The 8,590-nt window shown below is 35.7% G+C and overlaps 1 pseudogene; it reads right to left on the bottom strand.

The window, feature by feature from the left end:
• Positions 1-3,467: 3,467 nt before the first annotated feature.
• LOC102855464 lies at positions 3,468-3,919 on the bottom strand (annotated as a pseudogene).
• Between the last annotated feature and the right edge of the window lie 4,671 nt (positions 3,920-8,590).

Below are 8,590 nucleotides of genomic sequence, written 5' to 3'. Positions count from 1 at the left end.
CCCCCAAATATAATCCACTCTGCAACCCTCATTCCGTACTCTTACGATAAACATAATGCCCTAAAACATAATAGCTAATCAGGTTCTTAAGTACACAAATTGGATTTTAACTTAAAATCAAAGATGAGCAACTAGCTTGTTAAAGTATTTAAAGAATAAGCAAACTACTTCAGGTCTTTTCTTTTTCACAGTATAATGTATTTCCTTATTTGAATACCATATAGTTCCTTTTCATTGCCCCTTCCAAAGTGTGTGAAATATATAAAACAGAAGTTCACTTTCTATAATCAGCATACAGAAAGGTACAATCTGCCTGAGGTCCATTTAGTTGGGTTTTGCTCTTTAATATCATTTAGACATTTTCCTGTCAACAAATTATTCATTACTCATTTAAAGAAAGTATTAGAGGCATTTACAATGTGATGAACATAATTAATAATTCTGAATTGCACATGTGAAGGTTATTGAAATGGCAAAAGACTTCTCATCTATATACCTGCTTCAGTAAAGGGGGAAAGTTCATTACTAAAGCAGGGAGAGAAAGTGTCAGAGGACTTTTACCGATGCTGCGAAGCCTGGATGTGGGGGAGAATGCCCTAGGATGGCAGGTGCTCTAGATGAGACAGTTCAGAAAGGCTAAGACAGGAAGGTTTCCTCATTCTTGCTAAGTAGTCCTTTTCAATTCCTTTTTCCTTAAAAGCTTGAATACAATTTTTAATTGCCATTAACATAGAAAAAAATTACTAATGCATACCCATGTTTATCGCATCTTTGTTCACAATAGCAAAGAGCTGGAAATAACCCAAGTGCCCATCAACAAACGAATGGATAGAGAAGCTGTGGTATATTAAAAAAATGGAATACTACACTGCATTGAAAGATAAGGAACTCATGCAATATTATTCAAAATGAATGACCCTGGAGGACATTATGCTGAGTGAAATATCTCAGTCACAAAAGGACAAATACTGCATAGTGACACTGTTGTAAAATGGGACTGACATAGGGGCTGGGGTGGAGACTGAGAAAGATGGGATAAATTATGTATACTGCATTGAAACAGATGAGAGAGAGAACTGTTTAAAAGGTATATATGATTAGATATTATTGTCATGACATGAGTCCAAAACGAAGGCTGCATAGTGGAGTGGACTTGGGGGCAGGGATTGTATAACAATGAAAGAATTTTTCTTTTACTTTTCAAAGAGAAGAACAAACTGGAGGAGAGGGCTGGGCAGGGAGAAAAGTGCAACAATGAATGAATGGAAATTTTAAAAAAAGAAAGAAAAAGGGAAAAAGTGACTAAGCACTTAGTAATCAATCTTATAGCCCTGAACAGTATTACAGAGTAAAACTAGTAAGTCATCCTTGAGCTGATTGCACCTTTGGGTGAACTGATCACAGAAAGTGAACTTTGATTTTATGTTTTATACATTTCGCATGCTTTGGAAGTTATAGGTAAAAGAATATTGAGTGTACAAGGGACTTCCAAAAGAATAAACAAGTCTGTCTTGGAAGATATGTAGCCATAATGCTATGAGAAATGAGGATGGTGAGACTTGATCTCACATATTTTGACTAGGTTATCAGAAGGGATCCAACTGATAACCCAACTGCACAATGGGCAAAAGACATGGAAAGAATTTTCACAGAGGAAGATATTTGAATGGCCAACAGACACATGAAGAAATGCTCCAAATCACTGGCAATAAGAGAGATGCAAATAAAAACCACAATGAGGTACCATCTCATTCCAGTAGCAGTGGCAAAGTTTAACAGGACAATAAATAATAAATGTTGGAGAGGATGTGGTGATATAGGAACTCTTATACATTGTTGGTGGGACTGGAAAATGGAACAATCACTCTGGAAGGCAGTTTGGCACTTCCTCTAAAAGCTGAACATAGAAATCCCATATGACCCAGCTATTCCACTGCTTGGAATAGACCGCAAGAAAATGAGACCTGAGGCTCAAATGGAGACTTGTACACCAATGTTCATAGCAGTGTTATTCACCATTGCAAGAACATGGAAACAGCCCAGATATCCAACCACAATCAAATGGATTAAGAAATTACAGTACATTCATACTACAATGGAATACTATGCAGCATCAGGAGCAATGATTTTGTAAATTACTACCTAACTTGGGAGAGATTGGAGAGCATTATGATGAGTGAACTAACTCAGCCCCACAAGGATAAATATTTTATAAAAGCATTATTGTAGAATAAGTATGAGGATACAAGGTGGGGTGGAAGAAGAGGGATGAAGGTATGCAGGGGGGTATTAATCATGGGGTTGTACAATTTGATAGGTGAGGGCGAAGGAAATTGAAAGAATCTGGTGTGAAAACCAATGTATTTAATTCTGATAATAAACTAGTATAATTACAAAAATTTTTTTAAAGAAAGAAGGAATCTAGTTTCTGGGAAAAGACATCACATTTACAAAAGTGGAGCGTTAATGAAGGGGAAGAAGATCCTCAATGAGTCAGTAACCATGACTGCAGCAATAGGTGTAAGCACAGCAGAGATTGTGTTAAGGGCTGGACAGGGTTTTGTTCTGCTGTACATACTTTGAGTAGTAGCTTACCTGATGGCATCTAACAACAACAATCAATCTTTGTTCCAATAGTATTATCTTGGATCTAACCAAATATCTCTGGATTAAAGAAGATTTTCCCTTCATTAGTGTGTTCAATGAATTTTTGTCACTAAAGAGTCCTTATATCAGAATTGTGAGAATATAGCATTTTCTAGTCATTCTGCATGTAACTGGCAAAAAAAAACAGAACTCAAAGTAAAATTATAATAATATGGTTTTATAACAGCTAATTTCTTTTATTCATTCAACAAGCATTTATTAAATATCTACAAAACCTAGTTTGTTTGCTTTAACTAGAAGAGTTATTTAAATCAGCTCCTTTTATATATCCTATTGTTCAGGAACCAGTTTTATTCACACACCCTTGAAATAACAGTTATGACACACTCTGTTAACAAAGGCAAAGCACCATAAGCAATACTGATTGTCCAGAGTTCTCGGCTTACAGAATGAAGCTTCCTGATTTAACATTAAAGTTTGAAAATCAGAATGTCATCTGTAGCAAATGTTAAAGGGCTGTAAAAAAAAAAAAAGCAACAACAAAGAAACGCAAAACCCAACACTTTATTCAGTATTCTAGAATGAAATATATTTCTTTTTTAACTTAAAACTTGGAAGAAAATGCCAATTAATATCATTGATATGTCAATGTAGATCAGCAGGGGTAAAAAATCCTGTTGTAAATTTATCTGTGTGACAGCACCAAGAGAAAATTCTAATCCAAGTTTTCATGAGCTTCCTGTTTTTCAAATTCTTCCTTCTCCTCTGCTTTTCATCCTTTCCAATATTTCATGTTCAAGAATTAGAATAGCCTTTACAACTTCATTAACACGAGCACATCCAGTACATACTGATGTTCTCTAACCCATCAGATAGCCTGACAGTTTCATTCTCATGAATATTCTAGCCATTAAAAAAACTAAAAAAAAAAAACTCAGTAGGACACAAACTTAATCCAATGAACAGAAGAAGAAATCTGCTGAGCTTTGGAGTGTTTGGAGCTTTGGATTGGTCCAAGATTATGAAACTCAAACCTCCCATTATAAACAGGAGGCTACATACAAATCCTTCCATAATATACTGTCCTTTTACTCTGTAGGTCAAGAAAGCTACTGGCCTCTGATGCCCATGCTCATCTGTCATAGAGCCAACACTTGGAGGTTCCACAAATAACATCATAAATTTTCCCCCCAGTGATAAGGAAGTAAGCATCAACCAGAGCATATACAATCATGGCCAATGGTAACTGCTTCTTCAGGTAAAGAGTAGGTCATTCAAGTACTAAGAACTGGACTCGATACAATGTCTCCATGTTGGTTGTATGGGAAACCCTCCCCAAAACTGGCTTTGACATCAGGTTGAATAAGGAGCAAATAAGATATGTTGTTGTTGCTGTTGTTATGAGCCATTGCGTCCCTTGTGACTCATAGTGACCCTATGCACAAAGAGCCCTAAACCCTGCTCTATCCTATGCCAACCTCACTGTCTTTGACACATCTACTCCCATAACCCCAATCACCGAATTGATCCATCTCATCCAGGGTCTTCCTCTCTTGCACTGTTCTTCCCCCCTCCCAAACATGATGTCCCTCTCCAAGGACTGGTCCCTCCTTGCAACATGCTAAAGTATGTCAGATGAAGCTTTAGAATCCTTGACTCCAAGGAGCAGCCCAGTTTCACTCTCTCCAGGACAAACCTGCTTGTTCTCCTAGCAGTCTATGGTATACGCAACACTCTTCTCCAGCACCACAGCTCAAAGGCATCAATTCTCTTTTGATCATCCCTAGTCATTGTCCAGCTCTCTGAAGCATAGCATCCAATTGTGAAGACTATGGCCTGCATCAGGTGTACCTTAGTCTCCGGCCTGATGTCATTGTTCTTCAGTACTCTGAAGAGGTACCTAACAGTGGACTTTCCCAATGCAATTTGTCTCTTGATTTTATGGATGCTGATACCAACAGTATTGATGGTGGAACCAAGCAAACTATAACTTTTAACAATCTCAATCTCTTCACCAACCATTATGATGCTGCCAATTGGATGAGTGGTCAAGATCACATATCAACAAGAATAAAATAAGGACTATAAAATATAGGACATTGCAATACAATATGATTCTTATTGGAAATTGAGTAAAAGAGTGTTTGAATTATTTAAGGTCAGCAGACTTTCAATAAATAGAAAAGATAATTCAAAGCAAAAATCTGCCTGAGCTACAAAGTATGAAACTAGCTGTAAGAATAGTTATTAGTTCTGGTGTGATTAGGATAAAATAAGCTACAAAAGTAGATTAAAATCTGTGGTAGACCTACTACTGCTCACCAATATTCTTCTCAGTCCAAAGAAGTCTGAACTTGCCAGCCACCTTCCAGTTAGGCAGGAGGTAGTGACTATTCCAGCCCAGGGTGTGAGCCTAAGTGGCATATGTCATTTCTAGGCTAAACTACTAAAGAAGAAGTGACAAATCTAATCTCCCTAGAATATGAGGCCAAAGATGTAAGTGAGCCAGAGAAGCTGACTGGGTTCCAGAAAGCTAGAGATTGACCCATGATGGGCATATTTCATAAGCAAGAAACACACATTAGTGGTATTAAGCCATTGAAATTTTAGGTGCAGTTACTGCTACATAAATTTAGCCTACCTTGACTGATAGAGGGTCAGTTCATAAAGGCCTTGAGAACAGTATTTAAATGTTTTTGTGTTTAATTGTAAATAAATATAGCAAACACAGTATTTTTTTAGTAGAATTACATGCTGTGTGCATCTGAGGAAATTATCTCTGATTGCATTGCATAGGATTCTCAACTTCAGGTGCGCATCAAGAACATCCTGAATCATTTACAAAATGCAAATCCTCAGGTCAAAGATACCTCTAGACATCCTGAATTGAAATCTGTAGAGAAATGAGGACTGAATATCTATCACTGAATAAACACTATGGGAAATAATAGACTAAAAGTTAGAGGCACTGAGATGTCTAATTTAGAGGCCCAAACTCACATGCTTAGTAGATTTAAATAAACAGTATAATAAAACAAATATTTTCTTGACAAATGGAATGATAATTGCATAGGGAGTTTCTGTTAAAATAGGAAGCTATGAAAAGGTCACTCACATTAACATTTACTCAGTCATGATTATGACTTTGAAAATTGAAACTTCATTAAGAAGAGACAACATTTTGCATGCATCTGCTGTATTGCAAATTAAATTGCCTATCCCACATTCTGAGAAAGAAGGCAGAGAAATCCTCAGTTCTTGAAAGGCTAGTTACTCCTGGCACTTCTTGTTATTGTTAGGTGCCGTCAGGTTAAGTACAGCTCATAGTGATTCCAAAAATCATCTTAAGAACAGGTTTGAGACATTGATCTTAACACTTAGATCTAGTGTATTTCCACCTTTCCTGCCTTTTCCCTTTAGGATAATGAGCCATGCTGTTCTTAGTTCTTTCCTCTGAGATAATCATCAGTCAACTCTCGATTACTCAAAGACAGAATATTTCACATTTCAAAAAGTCTAGGTTACAGATAGATATATAGAAGCCTTCACTTTAAATCATGTGTGTGTGTCCATGTATACATCTTTTACAATCAAATGTAATCTACTACAAATCATTGTTAAAGTTTCAGATTCCAAAAAAAAAAAAGTTTCAGATTTCCAGCACAAGATTCAAATACTTAAAAAAAAAAATATTTACTTTGCTGGTGATAACTCAGTTTGTACTGTAAAAACAAATTTTTAGCACGCCAAGAAACAACGGTGTTTGATAAATAGTATTCATACTGACAGAAAATGTATCTCTCTTAATTGCTGAAATTCATCTGCACACTGTAAAAGTAAATGGGTAGATTTCAGTGCAGTCGTCCCAAAACTCAATATTGGTTAACAATCCTTTACTGTAGTAAATCTCTTGTTTCCTGCATTTCATGTCTTGCTTTTCAACAGCATGGTTTAAAATCAGGAAACATGTGCAACAGGATTGTACCTTTTCTCCATACCTATTCAGTCTGTATGCTGAGCAAATAATTTCAGAAGTTGTAATCTATGAAGAAGAATGTGGCAGTAGAATTGGTGGAAGACTCATCAAGTTGGCTTATGCAAATGACACAACCTAGCACACAGAAAGTAAAGAGGACTTGAAGTACTTGCTGCAGAAGAGAAAATGTCTACTGCCTTCAATATGGACTACAGAAGAAGTAGACTACAGCCTTCTTCATCTCAACAAGGAAAAAAAAAAATCCTCACCACTGAACCAATAGGCAAGACAGATGAAAAAAAGATTAAAGTTACCTGGATCCACAATCAATAGCCATGGTAGCAAGTCAAGAAATGTAAAGGTGTTACATTGGAGGAAATCTGCTGTCAAGGACTTCTCCAAAGTGCTAAAGAGTGACAATGTCAGTTTAAAGACCAAGGTGCCTGATCCAAACCATGGTCTTTTCAATCATTTCTGATGCATATAAAAGTTGGACAATGAATAAGGATGACAAAAGAACTGAAGTCTTTGAATTGTGGTGAACTACAGCTTGAATCCACCAGTTGCTCTGTGGGAAAAGGATAGGTAGTCTCCTCCCAAGCGACTTGCTGCCTCTGAAAACTCACCAGAGGGTCAGCTATGGGTTGATTCCAACTGGATGGTACTCAACAACAGGTCACCAGAGCTCTGGTTAGCTCTTGTTGTAGCTTTAGTGTGGTTATTTTTTTGAAACACTGTTCTAAGCACTACCTAGGTTCTCATAACCTTGAAGCTTAGCCCCATAATATATTTCTACACTATCCCTTTGATAAAATTATTTTCTTTCATTTCTTTTTCTAGAAGTCTTATTAATTATATGTTAGATTGCCATTATAGGTTGATCCTCTAATTGTCCAGGACACTGGTTTTTGTTCTACTTTCTCAGAAATTACCTAAACTTTTTCTTCCAACTCTTCTAATTGTCTTGTTGATTTCTACTATAATTATCACCATACAAAAACTCCTTAGTATTCTAATTAATCTTTAGGTAATTGTGAATCATTTTCTTGAGACATTTTACCATGCCAATATCACTGTCAACTCCTTTTCCTATCTCTATACTCTGCGCATCATTATCTTTTCCTTTATAGATTCTTTATGTTTTTCCCCTTTATATATCCTTTGATTACAATAAGTTCCTCTTAATCTTATATAGTCTATCTCTAGACATCTCTCTCATTTATTTGCATTGTTTAAATTAAGTATGCTGATACTTCTAAGTTATTTTACTGAGCTCTAATATCTCTTTCTTAGGTATGAGATATGACCTTCCAATTGTCTCCTGGATATATGTACCTGGATACCTTAAATATATCTCATATTTTACACTTCTTTATTGGCTTCAGGCATTCTAATCTTATTCTCAGAAAACATGAAAGTTAACAACACTTATATGCCTGTCAAAGACACGTCTCAAATGTTCCTTCTTTATTAAAGATTTCTTTAATTTTTCCCCTAAACAGAATTCATACCCTATAACTCCTGTTCATAAGCCTTGTTCACCATTACCCTATCTATTGACTCTACTAGATTTTGTGCCTCTTGAAGGGAAGACTATTTGTCATTGTGTCAATCTAAACTCCATATTCCAAATCTAGCAAATGCTACTTACTCAATAAACAGTTGTTGAATTAATTTTAGTAATTTTAAATGTATGTATAGAATATCTAGCTATATAATCAATAAACAAGCAGGTTGTATAAGCCTACGACAAAAAGAAAAAATAATTATCTGTCTAAAAATGTATATTTTAATCTTAAAAGATTATTACGTTTTGAGCAAAACTGTTCCCAATCTTATACATAATTCTTCATATTCATGCACATGTGGACTTACTCAGAATTTTCTTAAACGAATTCTTTTAAACCACCTGTTTACCTAAGCAAGTATTTGAATAAGTTTCTTAGAATATGAATAAATTTATTCTTATTCTTCTTTGGGGAAAAAGAAAACAATAAGAACAAGAGA

The sequence above is a fragment of the Elephantulus edwardii genome, unplaced genomic scaffold (genome assembly GCF_000299155.1).
Source record: "Elephantulus edwardii isolate Elephantulus edwardi_28Jun2011 unplaced genomic scaffold, EleEdw1.0 scaffold00044, whole genome shotgun sequence".
NCBI classification, from domain to species: Eukaryota; Metazoa; Chordata; class Mammalia; order Macroscelidea; family Macroscelididae; genus Elephantulus; species Elephantulus edwardii.
Note: the sequence above shows the minus strand (reverse complement) of the source record. Positions and strands in the feature narration are given on the sequence as shown.